The sequence below is a fragment of the Otolemur garnettii genome, unplaced genomic scaffold (assembly GCF_000181295.1).
Source record: "Otolemur garnettii isolate 467f Iridium unplaced genomic scaffold, OtoGar3 scaffold00118, whole genome shotgun sequence".
In the NCBI taxonomy this organism is placed as follows: Eukaryota; Metazoa; Chordata; class Mammalia; order Primates; family Galagidae; genus Otolemur; species Otolemur garnettii.
In genome coordinates this window covers 4,442,076-4,456,813 of record NW_003852513.1, presented here as the reverse complement: position 1 = coordinate 4,456,813, position 14,738 = coordinate 4,442,076, and the positions used below count along the sequence as shown (strand labels likewise).

General features: G+C 38.0%; 1 non-coding gene across 1 annotated transcript; it reads right to left on the bottom strand.

The window, feature by feature from the left end:
* Nucleotides 1–3,801: 3,801 nt before the first annotated feature.
* LOC111727701 lies at nt 3,802–3,908 on the bottom strand. The gene has a single exon (XR_002775185.1). It is a non-coding gene; the product is annotated as a U6 spliceosomal RNA (small nuclear RNA).
* Nucleotides 3,909–14,738: the final 10,830 nt, after the last annotated feature.

The following is a 14,738-nucleotide window of genomic DNA, read 5'->3' as shown; positions in this document are numbered from 1 at the left end:
GTACACTGTACCCCGTGATAGTATTAATGTACGCTGCTATGATTTAATAAAAAATTTTAAAAAAGAAATATGTACATTTGCACATATACCCATATACATGGAATATTTAAGCAAATATATTTCACAAATATTTTGAATATACAAGGGCGCTAACTACAGAATGTATTAAACAAGGAGATTATGAACATGAAAGTTAAATTGAATAAGATGTGTTCATTATTTTTTTTATCTTTTTGAGAAAGACATCACACATGTAACTTAATCTGAGAAAAGTATCTCTAAAGGTAGATTTAAAGTTTTTGTTAATTTGAAATCTTAGCAATTAATTTATGCATAAAACTTTAACATAGTAAATTTTAAAACAAGTTGAGACATCATAAATGAAGGCAATTTATTATTCTAGATAAAATCATAGTCCTTCCGCTAGGTCACTCAACCATCTATATGGATGATGCATGCATAGCACATTGGTGCTATGGCACATGGCAAGTGGGCTCTATCTTATTTAGCTATCCTAAAGATTATAATGATCTTACCCACTACCTCCTTCTTTAAATTATTATCTTCCTTTAAATCTTCAACATTCTTTCTTTTGGTCTTTCTTCTACTTCTCTGGCATTTATGATATTCAGTCTATTTTTTATGCTATTTTTAATGTTTTTATAGAATGCTTCAGTTTTTGAGCTTTTTCAATATATGTAATCATGCTTGGAGATTTCTTTCATTTCCATGATTTAAAACACAAATATAGTCTAGTAGGGGGGTGGGGAGGAATGCAGGCAGCTGGTGGGATCTCACCCAAGGTGCACAATGTGAGGGTGTTCCGCATGCGCCCTGGGTGAAAGGCTAAACCACAACCTGAACTTTAGAATTGAAAACAACATAACCGGCTCGGCGCTGATAGCTCAACCGGCTGGGGCGCCAGCCATGTACACCTAAGGTGGCGGGTTCGAGTCCCCAGCCCGGACCCGCCAAACAACAATGATGGCTGCAACCAAAAAATGGCCGGACGTTGTGGCGGGCGCCTGTGGTCCCAGCTACTTGGGAGGCGGAGGCAGGAGACTCGCTTGAGCCCAGGAGTTGGAGGTTGCTGTGAGCTGTAATGCCACGGCACTCTACCCAGGGGGACAGCTTGAGGCTCTGTCTCAAAAAAAAAAAAAAAAAAAAAAGAAAACAACATAACCTAAACAACTATACCCTTATGTTAATTTGCAATAAAAAAATTAAAAAATAGGGTGGCACCTCTGGCTCAAGGAGTGGGTAACCAGCCCCATATACTGGAGGTGGTAGGTTCAAACCCAGCCCAGGCCAAAAACTGCAAAAAAAAAAAAAAAAAAATTAATTAAAAAATAAATAAATAAACTGCCATGTATACTCACACTTTAGAAATTTCTTAATGTATTTTAAACCCAGCTATCTGTATCTTATTTCTACCTGTTTATTTGGGGAAACTTACTCCCCAGTTCATTTCCTTTCCCCACGGAACATCTAGCAAGACTAAATTTCCCATTTGGGGGAATGAGTTTTGATGTAATACATGCCTCTTTCAGATCTTGCACACAAAAAAATATCTTATATATCCTCCTACGCTAAACATCTTACTTTTATTATGCCACTCTCAGAAAGGGTTCTAAGATCCAGAGGAGGGTAGAGACACAGGATGGAAAGAACCCTGGAGCTGGAGTGACTGCCTGGAGCACAGGCCCTTTCTATGTGCCCATTGCTGTGTTGTGATATTAGTGAAATAGAAACTTTTACTTTGTTTAGTCACTGAAGCGGTTATTTCTTACAATAGTACACCCATAGTAATACAAGTCTCCAACTCTACACTTCCAATATTACTCTTCAAAACTGGCTGCTTTTCTTGCTCTTTGCCAGTTGTTTGAAATGGGCTTTTCTTCCTAGAGTTCCCTTACTTTGTCTGCTAAGCATGGATTAGAAACATACTGTCCCTACCTTATCTTTATCTTCGCGGCTCATGATTCTTTCCCCCACTGCTGCCCCACGCTCATCGTCTGACTAATTTTATTTACACAACTCTATGATCTCCCAGACCTCTATGCCCTACACTCAAGATGATTCTGATGCCAGTAATACCTCTCACCCACCCCAGTCCAATAAACCTGGATATCTCTACTCAACATCAACTTTTGACTCACAAGGCATATACGAGAAGTTGACCTGAACCTCCAAGTTGGGGGGCATATCCGTGCTCTATCATTTCATATTGCCCCAAGTTTGATTCCATCACAGCAATTATCATCTTATGTATGTTTCTTTGTCCTCATAAGAGACTGAGCTTTTCCCATATGAGAATATATTATATATTTATCTTTACAGTACACATATGGCCTGATCCATAGCACACATTCAGTATGTATAAGATGAAAACATGGATTATGCCAGAATAGTTGCCCCATAAATATGCTACTTTGTTTCAACAAAGATGTGTTGGCCACATAGTATCTGGCCATACCAGATACTTTGGGTACTGAAATGGATAACATATGCCAAAGTTTACATTGAATAACCCAATGGAAAAAAAAATCTATAAATCTAAGTTTTAATTACAATTCTGAATATAGGTTATAAGTTGCACCTGCAGCTTTACATACCTTGGTATCCCTGGCTCTGCTGCTTAGTAAGCACAGGGAATTTCTCTAAAGTTAAATCAGTGTGGCACTGGTCTTACTGAACTGCACTTCAGTATGTCCATCCCAGTGCTCCTGCCTCTGCCTCATCTCTCATTTACTGCGTTTCCCAGTTTTTCAAGCCTACACTGCCCTGTCTCTAGTCTATCCTCAAGCTGGCTTGTTACCTGAACGTCTGGCCCAGAGTTCTCCGCTTGCACCACGAGGAGAACGTGGCTCTGCACTCATAATTTTCCCTCCTTCAGTCCCTCGAGTCTGATTTTGCTCTTCTCTTTGAATTTCCAACTTTGTTTTATTTTATTTTATTTTTTATTTTTTGCAGTTTTTGGCTAGGGCTGGGTTTGAACACACCACCTCCAGCATATGGGGTCGGCTCCCTATTCCTTTGAGCCACAGGTGCCACCCTGAATTCCCAATTTTAGAAAATATGATCATTATGGCTGATGTTGCCAGCCAGAAGTACAGCCCCTGTCGGTCTGTCCACTAAAGGGCTCCCACGTCTGTTTCCTGTTCTCTGTTCTCTTTTGCCACCTAACTGTGTTGCCTTCTGATCGATACTTCAATTGTACTTATCACAGAATTCACTTCCTTGTGCCAGTCCTTTGCCAGTGCTTTCAGAGAGTGATCTTTGTAGCACTGGAATCTGACTGTACCTGTCCAGCATCGATTCTTGCCCCACAGGGTGAGGCTCTGGGTCCTTAGCCCCGCAGCTTCCAGGTCTTTACTGCCTCATTACACGGCGCTCTCGCTGTCCTGAGTGTTGTCATCACACCGGTGGTTTGTCACACACTGAACATGCACGCGTTCTGTGCTGGTACAGTCTCTTTGTTATAAGACCCTCTCCCTTCTAACTCTGCCACAACTTTCCACAATCCTAAATTATCAGCAGTCCAAAATGGAATAGAATGTTGCATAAAATATTAGGTTTTCTATCACTTGAAGTATTTTAGTAGTTGCTAGAAGATTAAGCTACCTAAGACATGTCTTTGATTTCATCAACTGGCAGAATTACAAAGCTCTTAACAGTAACAGTAATAATAATTATTAATAATTCAAATATTTCTAAGAAACTTTGGTTTGATATCAGTTTTTAAACAGTTATCTGAGATTAATAGCGATGCAGAAGAAAGCAGTTGGTACTTTTTTTTTTTTAAATATGGAATGCTTCACGAATTTGCGTGTCATCCCTGCGCAGGGGCCATGCTAATCTTCTCTGTATCGTTCCAATTTTAGTATATGTGCTGCCGAAGCAAGCACAGGCAGTTGGTACTTAAGGGCAAAATAAATTGGTGAGAAAAATGATGATTAAATATAGGTAAGAGTAATTTTTCTACAGCACAGCCAGTAAGCTGATCCTACTTAATATTCCAGAAATTGGGGTCAAGAAGACATAAGAAGCTGAACAAAAGAAAATGTCTTACAAGTCAATATTAAGATAATAAAGAGATCAGCCTCCTTCAAGTAGCCCAAAAGCTTGTATCTATCTAAAATCAGTTTATTTCAACAACTGTGTATTGGCTATAACCAAAATAAAATATATACAATAACCAGAAACAGAGCTTTGTGAATGTGGCAAGGAGCTGCTTCTTCTTCTTCTTTTTTGGCTGGGGCTGTGTTTGAACCCACCACCTCCAGCATATGGAGCTGGTGCCCTACTCCTTTGAGCCACAGGCACTACTCGGTTATATATTCTTTAGAAATGATTCATTGGTTATCCTGCCTCTGAGTGTCTGGGAAAGCTAAACAGAGGCTACTTACACCCCACAGACAGGAGACAGGTGGGAAGGCAGGTCACTCATCCATGCAAAGAAATGAATAAAGGGAAACAGTGGGGTGTACCTGTAGTCCCAGGTACTCAGGAGGCTGAGTCAGGAGGACAGCTGAGGCTAGGACCACTAGGCAGGAGGATGGCTGAGGCTAGCACACTATGCTATTTGGGTACTGCACTAGTTTCAGCATTAACATGGTGACTCCCCAGGAGCAGGGACCACCACTTTGCCTAAGGAGGGGTAAACAGGCTCAGGTGGGAAACAGAGTAGGTCCAAACGCCCATGCTAACTAGCAGTGGATTGGCAGCTATGAATAGCCACTGCACTCCATACCAGGGGACACAGGATGCCCCCATCTGTAAATGTAAATAAACAAATTAATTTAATTAAATAAATAAAAATAAAAGAATGGAGCAGAATGTGTATTGAGTATTTCATATTATAATTTATTCAAGACATTTTATACTATTTTTATTTTATTCATAGGATCTATGCATCAGGGTGTGCAGTATTTATGCCAGTGCATTTATTTATTTTTCAAAATTTTGTATCATAACTCAACATATATAATGAGCTACATTCCTGAGAAAACAGTGTATAAATCAAACCACATTTTCACTTAGACTTCCACCATAACCTTTTGTCTTGACTTCTAACAGATTTTAGTTGGACATGGCTGCTCAAGTGTCATTTCTGGTTCTCTGTGGACTTGCTTTTAACCATGGCTTTTATTATCATTTAAAAAGCTAATTGTTAGGCCAGACATTGTGGCTCACACCTTTAATCCTCCACTTTGGGAGGCTGAGGTGGGTGGATTGCCTGAGCTCAGGAGTTTAAGACCAGCCTGAACAAGAGTGAGACCTTGTCTCTAAAAATAGCTGGGTATTGTGGCAGACACCTGTAGTCCCAGCTCCTAGGGAGGCTGAAGCAAGAGGATCACTTGAGCCCAAGAGTTTGATGCTGCTGTGTGCTATGACGTATGGCACTCTATCAAGGGCACCAAAGTGAGACTCTATCTCAAAAATAAATAAATAAATAAAAATAAAAAGCAAATTATTTATAGCCATCACTTTGTATTATAAGCAATCAGCAGCAGCATCACCAGTGGCTCAATTCATGTCAAAGAAATAAAATAACATTCTCTGTAAAGGAGAATCTGTATTTTCTCAATATTGTATGAGCAATGGTGAAAGCACCTTGACCTTTTTTTGTCTATAAAACACAATGTATTATTGTTATTCAAACAGCAGTGAGTTGCTTTCTTCTGTTCAGATTATTGTACCCTCAGTCCCTCCTACACTAAAACTTTAACACTCTCAGAGTAATTTTAATACCATGCACTTTGCACTTTTAATATTTCTCAGTAATGTTTGCTATTTAATTATGAATTTTCACCCACTTGAGAGACACATAGTTACTTCCAGCCTGTCCAGTAACCTGTAGTAGCAGGATGAAAAGTTTCTTGTTCTGAATGTAGGTCTCGCCTCTATGTTACTGGATCCCTTGGAAAGGGATATGGGAAGTGTCAAATAAACTAAAAGTTCACTCTCCTGACCCCGCCTTTGGGGCAACAGAGGAGTTTCAGAGGGTTTTTCAGAGAAAACTATTGTGGAAGCCACAGTGCTTTGATACTGATGACATTTTGTTCCCTGTCTCAGCTCTGTGCAAGGCCTGTTCTTCACTCTAGAGCTACCGCGCCAGAGGTAGTGCTGACCAGGTGGCTAATATCTCTCTGCTCAGGAGGCTCTAACTCATTGCCTTTTTTTTATTTGTGTAGGAATAAAAAATGTAGAAAACTACAGAAAAGACATTTATCATCTATTCTCTTTCTGCCTTCAAGAGTGTGGCCCACTCTTGAGTGTTTCTGAGACGTTTCCAGTTGAGAAGGCAGCTGACTTAGAGAGTGGGAAGTTTCGACAAAGTAATTACTTCTTTTCCTTTTTGTTCTCAAAACAGTAGGAATGGTATTATGGTATTTTGTGTTGTTGTTTTTTTCTTATAGTCAGTGGGTCCACTAGTTCTTGAACAACTACGATACACATTAAGCAAATATAGGCTCTGGGAATAGAATAATCAACAAAAGAGACCAAATTTTTTATCTCATCTTACAGTTTCAAAGCAAGTGGAGGAGCCAACCAGTTATACTCCTGACCACTGAGCAGTGACCTCAGGCCTCTGAGATGAGTTCCAGTCAAGGAGGTCAGGAGGAGAGGTGGTCATATGTGTCCTTGCAGAAATTGTGTGCTTTGGTCTGTAGGTATATTTCTTATACCAAAACACCTGTCTAGACACCCCTGAAATAATGCCAAGGCACTTATATTTTCTAGAGCATATGCAAAGCTTCTTGAAATATCAGGTCATTATCTTCCATTCTAATTCACTCCTGTCAGTGAGGAGGTTTTGTAAAATGGATCAAAATATACACAGTGACACAGAAATACAAAACTAAATATCTACAGTGGAGAAATGTGAATTAACCTAACCACCATATTATTTTCCTAGCAGCAGATCATAGTTAAGATGAAATTTTAAAAGGCATCACAACACCTGTAAAGTATGGAAAGTAAATAAGTGAATTCCTGAACAATGTGGTGTAAATTTGATGTTATCTTTAAATATAGAAAAGAAGTTTGTGATATATATCCGTTAGGATCTTAGATTTGTTTAACTGGCTATCACCAATACCCTATTGGAAATTAATGTTTCTGGCAGTAGAAAATATGACCACGAAGAAACTTTATGCATGACATTTTTATGGACTTGTCAAGTCTCTTAAATTCAGAATGTGTGACCAATGATCACGTGGTGAATTGTTCTCACTAATGTTTTCTGTTGCTTCACTGATTTTTGATCTTTCCAGGACTTCAGTTCCATTCAGAAAACATGATAGGTAAAAATTTTCAATTGTATTTACAAAAGGTAAGCTATCTTAACTTTGTTTATGTAAATTTTATAGGCCTAAATTAAATCTAAGCCTTACTAAATTTCTAGATCCTTCAGTGAAACGTTTTGAGTTTGTATGTAACAGTGAAAATGATTTTTCTGAGAATACAATATGCTCAGATCTTTATTTTTATACTAAATTTAATTTCCATGTATTCATTTATTCATTAAGTTTATATTCAACCAAGTTATTCATCCCTTTATTTATTCAGTATTCATCTCGTCATAACTCCAGATGTATTAGTTTGCCGGGGCTGCTATAACAAAATACAACAGACTGGGTGGCTGCAACACCAGACATCTACTTTCTCACAGATTCAGTTTCTGGTGAAGACTCTATTCCTGGATTGCAGATGGCCATCTTCTTGCTATGTCCTTACATGGCAGGAAAAAGAGAGAGCTCTGATGCACCATCCTCTTCTTATAAAGACACCAATTCTATTCTATCAAATTAGGCTTTCCCCATATGATCTCTCTTAACTTCTATTACTTCCTTACAAGACCTGCCTCCAAGTCTAGCCACATGGAGGTTAGGGATTAAACATGCAAATTTAGGAAGATTCAATTCAGTATAAACCACTGAGTTACCCATTTTTATCATTATAAGGTAAGGCAACTGTTACTCTTTGTATCACATAATAGGACATTACCATTTCTATTATTTTCATTGCAAACAACAACTAAAAAGTAAATATCACACCTGCTGCATGGAAAAAGAATTATTGGTCCTGAATTGGCATAATTTTGACATTGGTCCTGAATTTGGCATAATTCAGTGGCAAACGTAGATTGTGAATATCACTTACACGTGTTCCAAACTCAAGCAGTCAATATCATGTGGTGATGAAGCAAAAAGACATAGTTGTTCATGCAGCCTTTGCTTTCTTAAATTTAGATGTCATTAATACTGGGCTCTTCTTTGACACCAGCAAATGAGATACAAATTGAGCATCCTAATTTGAAAATCCAAAATCTGAAATGTGCCAAAATCAGAAACTTCGAGCGCTAATGTTGTATTCCAATGAGCATTTCAGATTTTGGATTTTCAGATTAGGGATGCTTAATACAAATATTCCAAAATCTGAAAAAGTTCAAAATCCAGAACACTCTGGTCTTAAGCATTTTGAATAATGGACACTCAACCTGTATTTCAGGACAGGTGTAAGTTTTATCATGCGAATACAGGCATTTAAGGCAATTACTTAAGAGAGTAGCAGTGGTTAAATACCAGTGACTCATTGTTCTCAGTCACAGCAGATTGGAAGAGGGCTCTGCTCTCATGTAAGGATGACCAAACTGAGGGTCAGTTATATAAGTCAGGAGCCCATGAAGGGTCTATCAGCAAATCTTCATATTCCCACAGATTGTGGTGATAAATTAGACTAATTCTTTTAAAAATTAAAGTTGTAGTTTAGGAATAAGTTTACCAGTTGGTAGGGGTGCCAAAAGATAAAGACGCAGGGAAGAGCCTTGAACAGGTGTGTGGGCGGAAGGTGGAAGAAAGAAAGCGGAGCGGTCTGTGCAACTCCCAGACTGCAGGCGTTCCAGAATATCTCTGACAGAGGTTTGCAGTAAATAATTTATCCTGGCCCAATGACAGGTCTGGCTTTTGCCTTCAGCTCCTGCAATGTAGTCTCTCATCCCTAGGATGCCCCACCCATAAAAGTTTCTTTGTTGACCTAGGGCCTTGAGCCATGCCAGATAGTTGAGCAGTATGATGCCTGCTATCGACTAAACTTCCAGGAAGGCTGGAAACTGAGACCATCCCCATGCCATCCCCATGCCATCCCCATGTCTGCTTGACGGGAGCTCAGTAAGAAGTGACTGAGGGGAGCTTCCCTGGCGGGCAGTAACTGTTACACTGAGTTGCTGGGAAGACTAATGTTGTCCATGACTCCCACAGCGGGAGTACAACTGGAGCTCCAGTTTGGGATTTTTGTCTCCTGTGTGTCTCTTTCCTTGGATGATTTTAATCTGTGTCCTTTCACTGTAATAAACATAGCTGTCAGCATAATGGCTCTGAGTGAGTTCTGAGTCCTTGTAGTGAATTATGAAATCTCAGGTGGTCATGGGGACCCCCAAAGTTACAATCAGTGTCAGAAGTGAGGGTAGTCTTGTGGACTATTTCCACACATCACAGCTGTGTGACAAACCTTCCAGCCATCTTGAAGGGGGTCTGTTTATATGTGGAATTTTTCAGGTACTGTAGAATTTGGATTTGAGCCTTGCTTGGGTCAGGGTTAGCAATAGCTCCTTGAGCAGGTAGGTCCCACTGTGCTCACCACTGCAGGATTGTCAGGACAGTAATAATGGGAATGTGTCCTACCAAGTGGGTGTTTGGTACAGTCTGCTAGGATGTCCCCTAACCTGGAATGCTTACTGCAGTGAAAGGAATGAGCTTGTAAGCCCTCTTCCAGCCTGCTGTGAGGTCCATACCTGTGTATAACTACCTCTGCGTCCCCACAGACATCCCTGCAGTAAATTCTCTCCCATAAAGGTGCTGAAGGCAGTATCTGAGAGCATCATAATCCCAGCACGATAGTGGAAGAAGTGTATATTTTCAACTTGTTTAGTCTCTTTAATTCACATTTGCACATATGCTGCATGAAATTCAAGTATTTATAGAAGAGATTTTTTATGGTCTGTGAACTCTGGTAAGAAATTATGAGACAAGGATAAGAAAACAAATGTGGATAGCTGTAGAAAAATAATAAAACATATTGCCATAGAAATTTTACATCTTTGGGTTTAGAGGAGAGCTATTCTAGGGTGCTAGTAAGCCCTACAGGATGAGAGATGGCTTGTGGGCATAGGTCTTTGCCCCGGTGCCACTGCAGTGCTTCCTGAGGCTGCGCACAGCCCCCTTATGTGCAGACTCCCACAAAAAATGCCAGTCCGGAGAGTCGTTATTTCCTTGGGACCCTTTTCCTCCTTTTCCAAGGAAATAGGTTCCTAATATGCTAAATTTTCCCTGGCTGACTTATTTGGTAACGTTGGCTTAAAACAGAAGCACTTGGAGATAAAATTTATATTTTTGCAGGATCTCTTGTAATGTGATTCCACAAATCAAAGAAATACTTCTAACAGGGTGATGCCTGTGGCTCAAAGGAGTAGGGCACCGGCCCCATACACCAGAGGTGGTAGGTTCAAACCCAGCCCCGGCCAAAAATTGCAAAAAAAAAAAAAGAAAGAAATATGTCTAACGAAAAGTCTTTTAGGTACAGCAATAGTGGAGGGCTTTGGCCTTAATTGTTTTGAGAAAGCACTAGCAGGTCTTTTCTTTATTCTGCCATTAGTGAACTGTGAAGCTTCAAAAAGTTTAACCTTCTTTCACAACTTCTCATGGTCCTACAATGCGCAGGGAAACTCTGCCTGTGGCTAACAGGATTTTCTCTATGTAAGGTGACCATATATCCCAGTTTGCCTGAAATAGTGGCAATTTGTGCTCTGCCTTGGCATAATTATTAATTACTTATTAACAATGTCTCCTTCATTCTCAAAAGTATTTCAGTTTAGATGATATCCTAGCAATCCTGTACCAAATACTGAGTTGATAGGAAGCTTTGCTATTATGATCCTTATAATCCTCAGTGGTAGGCACAGGTGAGAGCTAAAAGCCCAAGGAACTATAGCTAACGTTCACCCAAGGTTAAAAGCCAAATCCTCCATGACCGGTTTTAGGTAGCATCATGTTAAAATTGTTAATTCCAAAAGGTCTAAATATAAAATGTCTGTGTGAAAAAAAGAGATTTTTTTAGGAAACCAATATTTTCCCTTCATTGTTTATTCTTTTCTGTCCCCAGTTTTCACCCCTTCCAATACTGTACATCAAAAGGGAACAAAAGTTATCTAACTGTAATTATCTAGGTTTACATTTTTCTCATTTCGTTGAAATCCTCCCTTTTTGAAAATCCCCTCTACCTAGAGACTCTGGTAAGCAAATTCACATTTCAAACAAATTTGCCTTTGTTAATCATCAAAAGGTGTTTTCTTTAGCAAGTGAAGCACCCAGGCCCTGCAGCTGTGTTGTTTAGTTTATAGCAAGCACAAAGACAATTTATTTTTTTAAATAATATAATTAGATTAGTGTTCTCTTTGCTAAAGCATCTGTAGGAAAATAAGAGTGTATTTCTTTGAATGAATGAGCAGTCACATTTATTTATATTAAGTCTGAACTTGTCTTATGAGATAGTTGAATTTAATTTTACGTTCTAATACAACATGTAATAGACCAACTTTTTCTCAGATAAAGCCATAGGCTCCCCCAAAAGAAGGGTGGACTCAATTGAATCTTCCAATTCCAATTTTATGACTGCATTAAAATCTCTATAGGGTGCAGGATTATGTTTGTGTTGAAAAATGACTACATTAAGATATGTATTTGCATACATAAACAAATATATCTGGATGGTTATCTATGACCTGTCAGTGACACAGAGGATATTATAGAATATAATAATATTACACCATTGTTATGACTCTCTTGGTCTTTACTAAAAAGTTTTGCAAGTACTTTTTATTTATTTATTTACCGAGAAAGAGTCTCACCTTGTAAGCACTGTTTATAAGTCAAATGTATTTTCTTTTCTCTATTCCCTTTTAATTTTAGTTGATGAAACCAATTTAGTGTCGGTGCTGTACATTTCAGAAGGGAAAACTATCCTAGTTCCTTATTGTATAACAACAAAACTTACTGGTTTAAAACAATTCTTATTACCATTCATGGTTAACTGGGCTCAGCTGGGTGGCTCTTGTTTGGTGTCTCTCAATCAATAACAGTAAACTAGGGGTTAAGACTGGAGTTATTTGAGGGCTCCACTGGGACAGACATCCAAGCCAGTGTTTGTTTTGGTTTTATTTTGTTTTGCAGTTTTGAGCCAGGGCTGGTTTGGAACCCACCACCTCCAGCATATGGGGCCGGCACCCTACTCCTTGATCCACAGGCACCGCCCAAAGCGAGTGTTTGTTTTAACACATAAGAAGCAAGTGTTTTTTTTTTTTTTAACACGTAAGTCATTTTCATGTCTCCCCACAAAACTCTCTCTCTCTCTTCTCTCCCCCCTTTGTCTTCCTCCCTCCTTTTTTACTTGGCCTGACCAAGTTGGCTGCTTTGAGCTTCCTCACAACATATCAGCCTCAGTGTGTTTGGATTCTTCATATAAGGAACTAGTGTCTCCACAGCAAGTATTCTGAAAGACTAAGGCAAAATCTGTCTGGCTTCTTGTAACTTGCCCTCCAAAGTCATTGAGCCTCTCTTCTGCTGCTTTCTGCTTGTTACACAGGACCACACCACATTCAGTGTGGAAGGGGAGGGACCAGAAGGCATGATCCATTGAGATAGGGTGGGGAGGTGGAATTTCTTTGGACAAGCTGATAAAAAAAAAAAAAAAAGGCAGAACAATGCATGAGTTCAAAGTAAATTTAGTCATGATAAAAAATAAGTGCCATCAACATTTCAAACACATAAATTTGCCTGAAGGTTATTTTCAGAATCTTTGAGTTTGTGTTTATCTTTTCAAATAAATTTTTAAAGGTATTTTTATTTTTTTTTAATTTTTCTCCATTAAGTATAGTATTGTAATTATTTTCTTCTATATTCCTTCATTAAATATAATTTTATTTCAATAACATGAGTTAGTTAGAAAGGGATTTGTGGAATGGCCTAAGAATGTTATACATCCTCTGAGGGAATTATTAGTTAACTTTTGAAAGGCTATAATTTATTTGAGTTATAAAGAATTTTTATAGTCAATCACCCAACCAGCAATAAACTTGCTATGAAGAAAATAATTTTTGAGAACATATGTTTTATAGTTATGTTAAGATATAATGAAAGAATGTATCAGTTTCATAGTAATAGCAATGGGTTCTAGTAGTTTGCCTTCATTTTCAGCTATGAAAATTAATATCCATGGAAAGAACATTGAGGTTAATTAATTTCCCAAACCATGACTATCTAGTTACTGTTAACTAGATAATGTTTTACTCAATTTCTACCTCTTTTCATATGTAAAAAGCATAAGACAACTAAGGAAATATATTATTTTTGTATAATTTCCCAAGAATACATTAAAGATGTTTTTAACTAGTGGAAAAAAGTATAGATTCCAATGAATGAAGACATTATTTTCAGAAAAAGAACTTGGAAGCCTTAGGAACTTCGTACATTTTTCAGTAATGTTTTCCCAAAGCTTTTTGTTTGTTTTCTCTCTTCTGAAACATTTTCTTCCTATTTAAATCAGTATATTTAAAATTCATGCAATCACCATTTCATTGTAACTTCCAAACAGTTTGAGTTATAAACACTAAAGATTTCCATTTAAATAAAAGGATAGTGAAAGATCTAAAAACAACTTTAAAAGCAACACATGTTAGAATGTATTTTTTCCACAACTAAAGTGATAACAAAACTGATTGAGATTCATTGTTTTAAAATAGATGTTATGCCAAGAGAAGGTTCATTTAATATCTTCTTTAGAATTTAGGTATGTAAAAAATTATTGGAAAATTTTTCTCTATAGGCCAACAATTTCAAAATAAACTATTTAGTAAAGTACCAGAAAGAAAATAAAATAAAAAGAAGTAGGAAATTAAGTAGGAAAAAAAGAACCCTTAAAAGATTAAAATATAAAGGAGAAGGTAAAGATGCCATAATAATAATTTTAAAAAGAGACTAAAGGTTAGCATTAACCATAGAGAAGTGTTTTTAATGAATTGTATGAGGAAGAAACACTATCCCTTTTCAATAATAAAATTCTTTTTGGAAGTTCTTAAGAAATAAAAATTAAATCTTAAGCTTCCTAACCAATTGAACAGACCCCTGTTGACCAAGTGGATTCCACATAACCCATAAAATTGATCCTGGCCATGGGAAAGCCAAAGTTGGACACACTTCTTTGTATCTTCTCCCTTGCTAGCTACCAAAAGCTTTTCTTACTAAGGGTTAAATACAAACTAGGCCTTTCAAAACCTTGATTCACAGCTGACTTCAATTGACTACTTGAAGTTCCCACTCCCTTTTGTGGTTTCCATACAGCAACTAACCAACATTTCTTTCTGACAAGAGACCAAGGACTATGGACTGGTTCTGGCCCGTTTATAGTGGCTGTACACAAGATTCCTCTGTGTCTTCTGTTTTACCTCAAGACATACAAAGCATAATTTTAATTCATCTATATGTTTTTCTTTTTGCAACAAAAATAATATTTTTATTCCATTTCCTCCCACCCTTCCTCTGCAACCTCCAGTACACTTTCCCCCTCTTGTTCCCACAGCAATGTTACAATCAGAAAAAAATAAGTTTGAGGGGGCAGCATTTAGTGGAGGAAGGGGACGTCAAATCACAACAGGAATTTTTCAAAATAGATTATTACAC